Source organism: Caretta caretta, chromosome 16 (genome assembly GCF_965140235.1).
Source record: "Caretta caretta isolate rCarCar2 chromosome 16, rCarCar1.hap1, whole genome shotgun sequence".
NCBI lineage: Eukaryota > Metazoa > Chordata > Testudines > Cheloniidae > Caretta > Caretta caretta.
This window is the reverse complement of record NC_134221.1, coordinates 20,344,823-20,358,280: the sequence shown is the minus strand read 5'-3', so window position 1 is coordinate 20,358,280 and position 13,458 is coordinate 20,344,823. Positions and strand designations below refer to the sequence as shown.

General features: G+C 41.0%; 1 protein-coding gene across 3 annotated transcripts in view; it reads right to left on the bottom strand.

Annotated features, from left to right (window-relative positions):
- Window positions 1-13,458, bottom strand: part of NACC2 (NACC family member 2) — a 130,392-nt gene that overhangs the window by 35,522 nt on the left and 81,412 nt on the right. Inside the window, exon 1 of one of the 3 annotated variants that reach the window (XM_048822951.2) lies at window positions 5,461-5,529. The exons of the other annotated variants lie outside the window; for them this stretch is intronic. The gene's annotated coding sequence lies outside the window, so the exon portion shown is untranslated. Of the gene's footprint in view, window positions 1-5,460; window positions 5,530-13,458 lie in introns of those variants that run through there. 3 annotated transcript variants of the gene reach the window in all.

The window sequence follows — 13,458 nt, the reverse complement described above, 5'->3', positions numbered from 1 at the left end:
GCAGAATCAAAGCAAAACACTGCCACTTTTGAGATTACAGGGGTTGGAAGCAAGCCTGGCTTTTCTTTTCCTTCCAGCAAAAGACACTAACACATTTACAGGACTAGCGACCTCATAACAATACTTGGCAGTCCTCTAGTCTAAACCTTCCAACCAAGGATCTCAGAGCGCATTGAGAAGACATTAACAATTTAATCCGAACACATCATGAGGCAAGTTTTCCCTATTTTGTTGATGAGGAAACTAAGGCACAGAGTGGTGCCCAAGGTCACACAACAATTCTGTGCACAGCTGGGAGCAGACACCACACCTCCTGCCTCCTAGTCCCAGGCGCTAACTACACTGTCCCCATCTTGCCTTCCAAGAATTGTCCATCGCTTTAAAAGTAAAACAATCATACCTGAAAAAACGGAGATTTTCCCCATACCAGTTATTCTCTCTAAATTACTGATTGTATTTCAGGTTCTCTTTTGTCATCACCTCTACTGGGACTAAAGGAGAAGAGGAAACGCTTGGGATCATGGTCTCACAAGAGATTTCATTACTATACAGCAACCTTAACCCAGGGAAGCAAAACAGCTGCTCTTGATGTTGCCCACTTGCTAGAAGAAACCTGAGCAGAATTACATCGCAGTGGATGGTATCAAACCCAGGGTCCTCATGCAATGGAAAACGAAAAGCAAAAAAGTTTACCACTCCACCTTCTAGGAAGGAAGCCACTGCTATATGGAAAGCCAATCCTGGGTCAAAAATGATCTCTCTTTTCTTATAGTAAGAGCTCTCAGAGATATATGAGAGATTAGGGAAGTACCAGATGGTACTTTTATTTATTTTGTGTGTGTGGGAGGGTACTCAATCACAATCCCCCTGCTTCTGAAAATTAGACAACGTAACATGAATGGAAAGAGGTAAAGACTGCTGATCTTCAGAAACAGAAGTAGCCAAAAAAAGGTACTGTAGAGTAGATAAGCTTTGTTTTCCTTTAACACTACTATTAGGTTAATCAATTAACGGAGTCAATGGGGATATCAGACAAAGATTATTTTGCATGGAAAATGGAATGAACTTAATACACAAAAACATCTTATGGGGAAACTTACAGCACAGTTTCCTTTAAAAAAAAAAAAATCAACAGAGCACAAGTCAGATTTGGAGTACAGCATTGAAAGCTTTACATTTACATGCAACTTTCCTCATCTACCACCTCACCCAGTTGCCTACTCACCTTTTGTATCTACCATAACATCAGTTGGAAGTAACTTCTTTTAGTGGTGCAAAATAAAAGAAGTTAACATCAGCACTCTTCCAATGAAATTCTAGAATATCATCTTTTATGTCAAGCCTGTTAAAGATATCAACCTACTGTCTGCTCCCCATTTTAATTCAAAATATATTTGTTACCTCTTAGAAATGCTGGGTGGGTTTAGATACGATGGAATAGGATTTAATTTGTATTTTCCCTTAAAATAAAGAAGTCCTGCCAAGAAGATACCATCACATTGTTATCCCCAGGAATTAGTCACAATGGTCCAGGCTACACTCCTTAACGAGTACCAAAAGAACACAACTAGACACAAGGAGTACTACCAGACTTTACCTTAAACCCCCATGAACCGCCAGAGCTTGAAACAGTTTTTAAGGCATGTCTACACTGCCCAGCAGTTCAGAATATGGGGTTGTGCTGAGCTGTGATTTTCTCGTGCACATGTTGTGGGCGGTTTTTGTTTGCACCGCAGTGTCCACGAGAGGGAATTGCAGTGCAGCACTTTGATGAGCACAGATATTCACACCTCCATTGTCCAAACTGTGGGGCAATACAGACAAGCCCTTAGAAAGCAACTGAGAACCTGGACTTCCAGTGGCATTCTATATCCAATATTCATTTGTTGCTATGATGTTTCATGAAGGATCCAAATTTAAAAATCACACCATTCTGATTACTATCTTGCCTTTTCTCCACGTCTACCTATTGTAGCAGCTACAACTCTCACAAACCACTAGAGTTAGGACTCAGTCTTTCAGACAGTATAAAATAATAGTTTCTACTTCTAGGTTTTCAGGAGATAAAAGCTTCTGAAATCAAATTCAAACTGAAGTGGAAAAAAGGCAAGATAGTAATCAAAATGACAATTTTAATTTCTGATATTTCACGTCCTGCCAGGTCTAGAAACACTAAGAGAAAACCAAAGCAAACGCTGTCGGGACCAGGAAGCTTTTCAAAGCACTAGTCCTGGCCCAGTGTTCAGAAAATGTTTTTCTGGTTCTTGGCTATCTTTCTTCCACCCTTTTATGGCCCATGTTCTACCATGGTGAATCCAACTGGTGGACAGAGCGCGAACATAAAGTAATCTTGGAAGACTGAATAAAAACCACAAACACTATTTGACACTGTACACGCCTGAAGAAATTGCTGAGAGTTTCTGATAACTGTAACATGGTCTTATACCTGACAGGTCTTAACCTGCTAGTCTTTTTCAGAACAAAGAGTTTGGAGAAAGAGGACAAATAAGCACTTTGAATTATTTAAAATTTGGTTTATACTATATTAACCTTGGTTTCAGAGAAGCAGCCGTGTTAGTCTGTATTCGCAAAAAGAAAAGGAGTACTTGTGGTATCTTAGAGACTAATACATTTATTTGAGCATAAGCTTTTGTGAGCTACAGCTCACTTCTGAGTTCCCTGTGCTGAAATAGAAGGAAAATGCCCTTAGAAGTTAAATGTGTAAATTACTGGTTCACAATACTGCACCAAATGAAGCTACTTCTGTGTAACCAAGTCCTAGTCACTGTATATAGGGCAATACAGTTTCTTCTTCACGCGGTCAGAGTTTTCTCTCTTTTAGATTAAACTTTTTTTAAATAAAAGTCAATCAGACCAAGAAAGTCTCCCCACCTCCTATGCACACTTTAGCTCAAATGGGAAAAATTTAACTAAATTTTATTTTTTTTTTTAAAATAAAGAATTAAGATGCATTGAAAGTCAACTGAAAAAAAAGATAATTTTCTTTTCTTGCTGAAAACCCCTTGTTGGGAACTTTTAGGCATCTATCAAAACAAGTTTACATTAAAACATGTTTTTAGGAAAGCCATAGTCCTTGTCTTAACACATTCCTAAAAAGCTTAGGCATTATTTGACATAAGGCATGTTACAGTTTTGTGAATATCCCAATACTGCTCTGTTGAAGCTACACATGCACTTTGGATGCTGGAGGCTTGCTTCTTCTAAATGACTTGTTTGTTTAAATGCCCGAGTGGTCTGGACCACACTAACTTTTCCTGAGGGAAAAAAGTTATCTATCTAGAACAAGATGCTACCATCACAGCTCCTTTAAGAAGCAAAAGTAATTAAATAATGTATTTAAATTGTCTTTTCCTTAGACAGCTCAGAGACAACCAAAAACAAACTTATTTATTGTAAAAGAAAGGTCCTTATCATAATTGCTTTCTTAAAAGGAAGGAGTACTGAAAAGCAGCTGGACTTCAGAAAAATAAAAGATTCAGTGACCCTCAGAGGGCTGTAAACAAAACTCTACAGAAAAGCTTTCACAGTTATTCCCAGCCAAAACTCTCATCAAAAGAAAATAGCTGAAAAGTCCTGCCCTTGAAGGCCCCAATGGGTCAAAAGAAACTTCTCTTTCTTCTGTAAATGAGGAGAGAGAAAGAAAATCACACCCTTCGATTTAAGGCTGCTAGGGGATTTCTAACATGGAAGAGGCACATTTGAAAGGAACAATAGAACTAGCTTCAGAAGGAAAAAATGAACAGAATTTTCTCTGCCGAAAACAGAATGGTACAGGGGCAAGATGCCTAATTCCTTTTTAAAACTTGGTCACCAAAATACATGGTTCTCCTTTGGCTCATCTTCAACCAACTAACTGTGTAAGGTTTCCTTACTCTTAAATTCCTCAGGAAAGCCACAAGGGAACTGGAGAGGTACTTATGGTTAACAGAAGGATGGACCCTTCTCCCCACTGTTTCTGAGGAAATACACCTTTCATACAGGACTAAGGAAAAATATGCAACAGTTCACTACACCACTTGGCGGTTGAATTACAGTCTCTAAGTACCTAATCATTATAACTCCACCAAAAAGGGAATAGCAAAATCAAAAGTATTGTGTAGGCGGGGGCAGTAAGGATACAAAAGAGGGTCAGAGATACCACTCTCCACAATAAGGAAATAAATACAGCATTGCATATTTTTGTTTTTCTCCCCCAAAGAACATGAATTACAAGTCACTGTCTTTTCAGCAAAGACGGTGCGAAGAACTCAATCACAAACATGAAATTGTGCAAATGCCAGTCCCTGTCAGGAGAAGGAAAACAAGGTTATCTTCAGTAATCAACTGACAGTCATACTGAGAATCTTTTTTTTTTTTTTTTTTTGCTGCATTTGTTTCTGTTGCTTCAAAGCATTAAAAAGGAGTAATGATTTATTTTGAAATGCTGAGTTGGAAGCAGTAACCAATGCTAATCCACCCTATTTTTAGTGTAGCAGCAAAGTGACAATTGGTGAATAGGATTAATTCTGGTTTACTAAAATAGTGGAAACTAATTTTGCAAATATTAATAAGTAGCGTACAAACAGCACATGCAGTACAGATATACTTGGTTTATGATTTTAAAAAATGAGCACAGAAAGGAATGCATTAGATGTTCACATACCTCAGGGGAAGAGGGGAAAAGATGAAGTTAATTAAATTAATGCTGGTAATCTAGCCTAACAAAGTGGGCACAAATCCTTTATTAAAGAAGCCCAAGATAACAGTTACTTGGAGCTTTCCTCCCGAAATTACAAAGCACTCCAGCAGCAGCCTCTGACACCCATGCATTAGATTTACCAAGAGATCTGTCATGCTGCAAGGTGAGTGAGTCACTTACACAGCCTCAATGAAACACTAGCGCTCGAGGTCATACACTCACACTGGATTCTGTCTCAAAAAGTACAGTAATTTCATGAAGGCAAAGCATGCTATTTCCATTATTTTGTAATTATTTTTTTTCTTATTCACCGCAGATTTTAAGAGCTTATCAAATCAAGGACAAGCAAATCTGGAGAACAAAAACAGTTAATTTTTGCAGGTTGCTACAAAGGAGAGGGTGAGGCATAGATACAAAAATAAATACAAATATTTTGCAAAATTTAATTTTAACAATCTAATAAAAGCTTCTGAAGTCCCAGGCTAACTTACAACTATAAGCATCTCCAGAGAGAACACCGTCTACTATTCTCATGCTTTCTGCAAAAGTGTGCCTTTCCTGCATTCCATTACAGACATTAATTCATATCCATAACACATCAAAGACAAGTGTCATGCTGAATTTTATTACCCTCACTCCTTCTGCACAACAGTATTTGCTAGCAGTATATATCCTGCATGACTCAGTTCTACCATCATGGCAATACGGAACAAAAAACCTTAAAATAAGTACATCTTAAAAGGTCAAATAAGAGATCTTACAAAACATCAGACGCTGCTTCTTGCTTGAGCTCATTACCTAGTATGGTGGAGCTGCCTGTGTGTTTTTTTTTCTTGTGCAAGTTAGTCTGTGAGTCAGCATTAACACACATGAGAACATCAGGAATACTGCCTAGTTCTGATGCAATGGAGGTTGTATAAAAAAAAAAAAGTGCACTCTGTTTGGACAAGAGCCTGTAATTCAATTGCCTTTACTTTTCAATTACTGCATAGTCTACTGTTACCAAACTGCATAAAAGAAGGGAACTTTGCTTACATATGTGTCTGAATTAATCACTTCTTACTTCTGGCTACAGTTTATTTTCTGTGCTAAAAAAAAGCAACTAGGCATAATATAATTAACCCTTCAAGGGCAGAAATCTCTTTGAAGCTATTAAGACTGTCTCTTTTTGTACCATTTCCAGTGTAAGCAGACAACACTGCCAAAAAGTTTTGGCCAATGAAGGCATTTATACATTACACTTTTAATATGCTCTATAAAGTGAAGCTACAACTGCATATGAGCTTGATCATTAATGGAAATATAGGCTTGCCTTTAAAGGTTCACATAAGGGAAGTTAAACTCTACAGGAATTTAAATGCATATCCAGCATCCATGGTCATATGAGAGCTATTTCAAAGACTGTTCTTGCATCTGGTTGTTGATCAAAGGCATTTAAGTTGATAGCAAACATGGTGAAACATGTGCCAAATTTTAGGTGAGGTATTAAGCACTTGATGAACATACAGTGCTTTCCACCCACGTTATGAAAGCTTTTTTATGACACACCCTTGTACAAAATTACAGCAAGTTTGCAAATCACCACATGAAAAGCTTATTAGAACAGTGTTAATTACAACACCTTTTTTATACACATCCAAATGTTTGCCTCCAAGAATGGTATTTTTAACTGAATGTGGGATGAAATATTGATTCCACAGTACAGGAGTTCAGCTCTCTTGGATCCCTCTGTACTGATTTTTGGGAGTGGAGATCCAACCAAAAACCTCACGCATCATGTACTGCATTTAGTCAGATGATCTCAGAGTTTTTAAAAGCCTTTGTACATTATTGCGCCATTCACATGATCTACATCCTCTAGATGGCAAAACAGGTGACGAGAAGTTAGGTCATTTGCCAGTTACATGAATAACAGAACCCAGGAGCCCCGATACTCTGGTAACAGACAAACATTGCCTCTGTTGAAGACGTGTAGAGAGGTACAGATGTATATATGCCACACACAAAAGCTAGGAGAAGTAAGATTAATATTCCCATTTACTGTGTCTAGTTACTGTAAGGATCACCACAGTGTGGTTTTGAATCATGTGAGCTGCAAGATCAAGGTAAAAGTGGCAAGGAGTAGAGGTGGGAGAGTCACCTTTAACTTTCAATTTTTGACTTTTCTGTTCATGTAACAAACCTCTGTGTTTTGAGTATACAACACTTACATGTTTTGAATAAGCATTGGCCTTTGTTATCTACATTCTACTGACCCAACAGAACACAATGGCTCCTTCAGAATTTCAGTGAACTAATTTTCAATACACATACCTGCAATGCACCCCATAGGCAGCCTTGAAACAACAATAATTACAGTCCACAGGGTAACTACTAAGGGGCACAGGGAAATTACAGGATTTTGGAGGCAATCCTAGAGTCTGAGAACTTTTTGTGGTGTGCCACAGATGCCAAGACCACAAGCCCTGTCACCATGAAAAGTGTTAGTGAATATTATAAAGGGGGAAGGAGAAAACCTACATAGACAATGACAGAGCAAGCCCTACAACCACCCAGATTTACTTAAAGCACAAGATACATTTTCCTAATATTTTTGAAATCAGATTTGTATACTTTTTATTTTTTATCCCTAAGTAGCAGAGAAAAACCTGGAGATTGGAGGGAGAATGGTAAGGAAATCTCTGGGTTTTCAATTTCACATTGTAAATAGATTACCTGCATACATTAATTTGACCTCCTATTTAAAAAAATCATGTTTGGTTTATAGATGATTGAACATGGATTAATAATCTAATGGATCATAATAATGTTCTAAATAAGGTTTTTATTGTTTTAAGAGCAGGTGCAAGTTAAAGCACTGTACATTCCTATTACACTTTTGTAGGAAAAGCTAAGTAGCTATTAACTGAATGTCAACAATCAAAAAAAACCCCAAAAACCATTATGGACCAATTTTACCTAAACATAAAAGTATCTTAAAACAGTATAATCCTAGTGGGTTTGTTTTTTTTTTCCAAAACATGTGCGATTATTCAAATACAGATGAATTGATTTATTTTAAATGTAAATTGCCTCTGGGCCAAATCCTTGTGTGCCAAACTTCTTAACTAACTACAGTACTGCTCGACAATATTTCAAAAGAATTTAAGTGCTGTTTTGAATACTGCTGACAATCTTCCTCACCCAAATTTGTAATTTAAATACCTTAATTTGAAAAGCACTCTCCCTGTGGCATACTTGACTCACCCCTCCCATTCTTGATGAAAAATGAAGCTTTTCTGAGTATCTCAGTATTTTCCTAGCCCCCCTTCCTTATTAAGGACTCAATGCTGCAAACTGCTGTGTGTGGCTGGACCCTTGTGCCCAAATGGCTCAATGATACACCACATCACACAGGAGACTGTCCACGCAAAAGAGCTTGCAGAATCAGGGCCAAAATTTTTACACTTTTAATGTTCCTAAATTTGTTCTTCAAAGTGCACTTCCTGTGGTTGCAGTTAATAATTTTCATCTATATAACACAATACATCTGAGGATCTCAAAGCCATTAGATATTAATGAAGCCTCACAGAACTCCTTTGGTATAACTATGATACCAATTTTCAAGACAAAAAGATGTTAACTGAGTTGTCCAAGGCCATTTAGCAAGTAAGTGGTTAAACCAAGAGTTAAGCCCCCTGAGTCCTAGCTCCCAGTCCCACACTAACCACTAGACAAGAATTTCTCTCAAACGACTATGGTGTGCGTACAAGACCATAAGAATGTTATGCAGATGAGTCTGATTGTCAAAAAACAGCTAATTATTTTTTTCTGGTAAGTGTGATTTTTGTATGAAGCAGTTCCATTTTAGCTGAAACATGTTTAAGATTCCCTTCCACTACTGCAAAGCACCTTGAAAGGTCAGCAAGCACTTTTATATTCTCAGAGATCCATCTACAACACTGCAGTAGATGAAACGGATTGACCTATACAAGAACTGAAACAGCCTCTATGAAATAATCCATCTAAACTCTTTTGTAGCTGCAGCAGTGTTTGTCACAGGCACATTCGAAAATAGTACCTACGTACTGCAGCTGATACAGGGCTTGATATGTTTTAAATAATGGTCATGGTCTCTTGGGATGTAACCAAACGTGGAATGAATAGCTGCAGAGCAGAGAATACAGTACAAAGATAAAATACGCCCATATTAAAATGTGTGCAGAGCCCTGTGCCCATTACTGAACTCATTAAAGACAGCGATACTTTGTAACATACTCTAATCTTTAATATTCATAGCTTAGTTAATTTGCATATCATGCCATAAATAGTTGAAGCAGAGGTAAAACACAAAGCGCTCTACTTGCATTTCTAATTATGCCTAAAATCAAATGTAAATCATAACACATCCAAGATACTGAAAATATTAAATTTGCTGTCTTGCAGTTAAAGTCTTTTTTTATAAAACCAATTATCTGTAAAAGGAAGAATCAAAGGGGGTTCTATGTACGTTCACGAGGGATTGTATTGGCTTACGTTGCCAGTTACCAAGAGGAAAAAGATGTGCAACTACACAGTTGGACTCAATTACCTAGTAGTTACTGTCAATTCTTCAGGCTGAAGGTTACCAAGGTGCCAAACCTTCCATTGTCAAGCAACCTTTGCTATTGCCATTTACAATGCTTGCTGCTAACCGGCTGCTTGTTTTCAAGAGGAGAATAAAGGAAGTTCTGTTCATATTTAAGGTACTACTGCAGAACTCTTTTCTGTAAACAATATTGCGGCGTCCTTGCCAAATTTCATCAGTACACTTGGAAAAACAAAAGATGTTTCCCCTTTTCTGTTTTTTTGATATTTTCTCCGGTTATCCCATAAAGTTCCACATCAGTAGTCACCAAAGCAGGAGAAAGACCCAATGACTTGTACCTTCTGCCAAAAACAGGAGACTTGGAGAGTGGTGACAGTTGGTGCCATTTGTTAGCCACTTGCGTCTTCTCCCATCACCCAATGTGGGCATATCTGTTTACTGCAGTGGTTTTCAAACTTTTTCTCTGGTGACCCAGTTGAAAAAAACTGTTGATGCCCGCGACCCCGCGGAGCTCGGGATGAGGGGCTCAGGGCTGGGGCAGAGGGCTGAGAATGAGGGGTACACGATGTGAGAGGGGGCTCTGGGCTGGGGCAAAGGTGTGGAAGGGGGACAGGGCTCTGGGCTGAGGCCAGGAATGAGGGGTTTGGGGTGCAGGAGGGGGCTCTGGGTCTGGGGGCGGGCACAGGGGTGGGGGTCAGGGCTCTGGGCTGGGGCCAGGGATGAGGGGCTTGGGCTTCAGGAGGGGGCTCCGAGTCGGGGGGGGGGGCTCAGGGATGGGGCAGAGGGTTGGGGTGGCGTCAGGGTTCTGGGTGCAGGCTCTGGCGTGGGGCTGGGCATGAGGGGTTTGGGGTACAGGAAGGGGTTCCGGGTTTGGGGGGAACTCAGGGCTGCGGATTGGGGCACGGGCTTACCTTGGGCGGCTCCCGGTCAGCGGCGCAGCGGGGGTTCTAAGGCAGGCTTCCTGCCTGTCCTGGCATCACAGACCACACCCCGGAAGTGGCCAGCAGCAGGTCCGGCTCCTAGGCGGAGGCGCACAAGCGAATCCCGCCTGCAGGCACCGCCCCTCCAGCTCCCATTGACCAGGAACTAGCCAATGGAAGTGCGGATCCAGTGCTTCAGGGGCGGGGGGGGAGGGGCAGCGTGGTGTCAGAACAGGTAGGAACTAGCCTGCCTTAGCCAGGCAGCACAGCTGATGGGACTTTTAACAGCTTGGTCAGCAGGGCTGACCAGAGCTGCTGCGACCCAGTGCCTTACATTCCACGACTCAGTAAAGGTTGCAACCCGCAGTTTGAAAACCACTGGTTTACTGCACTGACACTGCTAGCTGGAAAGTAAAACTGAGTACATTTAATTATAGAAGAACCATAAATCTCTCTTCTCAGTTCCAAAAGCTATCTCTGCCAACCTCTTCCTCATCTCCAGTACAGACAGATTGCTAACTCAGGTGCTCACCTGCTGACAACTCAGGTGAGAAGATGATAACTAAGATGTAGCTTGTTGAGGAGAGCGAATTTAGGGAAGCATAGTAAATTGACAGTAGCAACTCATGCATCTACCCAGCTTCCAGACTGGCATCCAACAGAGCCAGGCTCAAAGGACAGGAAACATACAGCCAAGAACCAGCTACGACACTGAAATTTCAACCCAGAATTTTCTGTGATTTTGCTGAAATGGTTCATGTCCACACTGAGCTCTGGGGATTGGGGAGGAAGAGAACAATGGCATGTGTGCATGCCACAACATTGGAGCCTGGGTTTCGCTTCAAACTGGAACCTCTGTGGCATCCTCTTCCAAGACAGACCTCAACCAGCACAGAGTAGCCCCAGATGCACCTATGATGGTCCTTCACTGCTATAACAGTTCATACTCACTGGTGTTAAAACAGTTAAGGAGTTCCTTCATCTACTAACAGCCAACACCATGGCAAGCAGATCATCATGCTAACTATTTTAAAAAAATCGAGCGGATTATCACTACTATAGTGAGCTGCAGTTGCTAATTTAACCTTGGGCTAGGAGCCTTTTTCTTCAGGGCAGCTGGGAACTATATCTTAGGTGAGGGAAGTAAATTTGAAGAACAGCTAGAATTTGGGATTCAGCTAAAGCTTTAGAGCTCTGAAGGTTGCCAGCCTGGCATTACAGGACTGTGTGAAAAGAAATCACCTGACTGAAAAGTTAGTCCCAGAAATGGAAGAATTTTTTATCTCCAAGATCTTTGAAGCTGCTAAGCCAAGTTCACTGAAACCAAAAGAGGCAAGAGATTCAGGGGAAAACAGTATCCTAGATTGCTAGATTCTATGGTTCTCAGCTCTGCGAGAGTGAGAGGAAAAACACTTCCACTAAGTTACTGAGACTCTGCAGATACAACATGTTCCATTTTTCCTCTCTATTTTTTTCTGCATTTTACACAAAACATTTAATTTCAAATTTTTCCTCTTCTCACTGAGCAGGAGGAATGTGCTCCTGTGATTCAATCCATAGCCAGGAAGAGAGACTGGGAATTCCAGATAGAGATGATGGGATCTGGATACAACTAGTGCTCTAGCCTCTCACTCATGTGGGATCAGGTCAATCCAGTGCTCCTGCATGGAGTTCTGGAGCTGCAGAGCTCAGTTAACACAAATGGATGTTGCAGGTACCCACCAATGGTAAAAGATATGACAAAGTCTTTCAAAACAAGTTAAATATGAGTATCTAACTGGGTAAGTATCCTGTTCAATGGAAAGGGTCGGCCCTCGCAGCTCCCATTGCTTGCGATTCACGGCCAATGGGAGCTGCAGAGACGGCACTGGGGAGGGGGCAAAGCGCAGAGCCTCCCTGGCTGCCCACATGCCTAGGGATCACAAGGACCTGGCAGCCGCTTCTAGGAGCCGCGTGGAGCTAGGGCAGGCCTGCCTTAGCTCTGCGCCTCTGCTGCGCCACCGACCAGACTTTTAACGGCCCGGTCTGCAATGTCAACTGGAGTTGTCAGGGTCCCTTTTCGACCGGGCATTCCAGTTGAAAACCAGACACCTGGCAATCCTAACACCACCCCGTGGGTGACTAAACTCAACAGCCGCGCATACACTAACGATGCTCTCACAGCTGGGTGTATGTGCTTGTGAATTCCCTGTTTCATCCCCTTCAAAAATACTTTCCCCCTGCGTGTTTGAAGTTTACCTCAGCATGACATAGGTATGTTTGCATGGATGTGCAATAAAAATCTAATTATGGAAACTGAATTTATCTTTATTATTCTCCATCACATGGTGGCTGCTGCTAACATTCAAGGTGCCCGTGCATTGTTATAGTTGTTATAGTTGGATACACACAGCAATCATTACGAGGTTCAGAATACAGTACAAACAAACAATGCCAGGCTCAGCACACTACAGCAACACACATCACTGTGGCTCAGTGTTAAACTGTTCCTTCAAGGTCCCCGTCAGCCAAATAGCCCCCCACTGAGCTCCTCTTATAGCCTTGTCTTCATAGCACACAGCACAATACTGAAGAGCATTGCAGGATCCATGCTTTCTGACAGAGATGGCTGGCTCACAAGTTACCAGGGCAGTTGAAAAGTGGCTAAAACCCTTCCCAAAACACCCCATAGCCAGTTGCATAGTGGGTGCACTGCTCTCTGTGTCGATGCAAGAGCTGCGACAAGGAGCATAGTGTGGACATGCAACAGCGGTTTAATTGTAGCGGTGGCTGTACATCGACATAACTTAAGTTGACTTAACTTTGTAGCGTAGACGTAGCCCAAGGAAGAGAGGTGAAGTGATTTGCCCATCTGTAAAAGAGAATTAACAATACTTTCCTATCTCACAGGCATGCTGTGAGGGTTAATATCCATAAAGCAGTTCAAGATCCTTGGATAGAAAATATTATTACTACATTACTGTCGATGGCATAAATAATTTCTCTTTAAAAGCTTACTCCTTTATCAGGCACAAGTTTTTATGGAAGGCCAAGACCATCACTGACAAAAGCATAGATTTTAGCACAACAATGACCTCAGGGACCCAGATATCTATGCTTTTTACCCATACTCTTCTCCATGTAAAGCACCAGAAGCAGAGTTCCTTGGCAACTGTGACCCATAAAACAAAGACATAATCCTATCTCCACAGACCTGACCCCAAAGTGACATTTTTATCTTTGCTACTATGTAGGGGCTCATAATGCTCCTCTGATTGAGGCACGCTAATAGC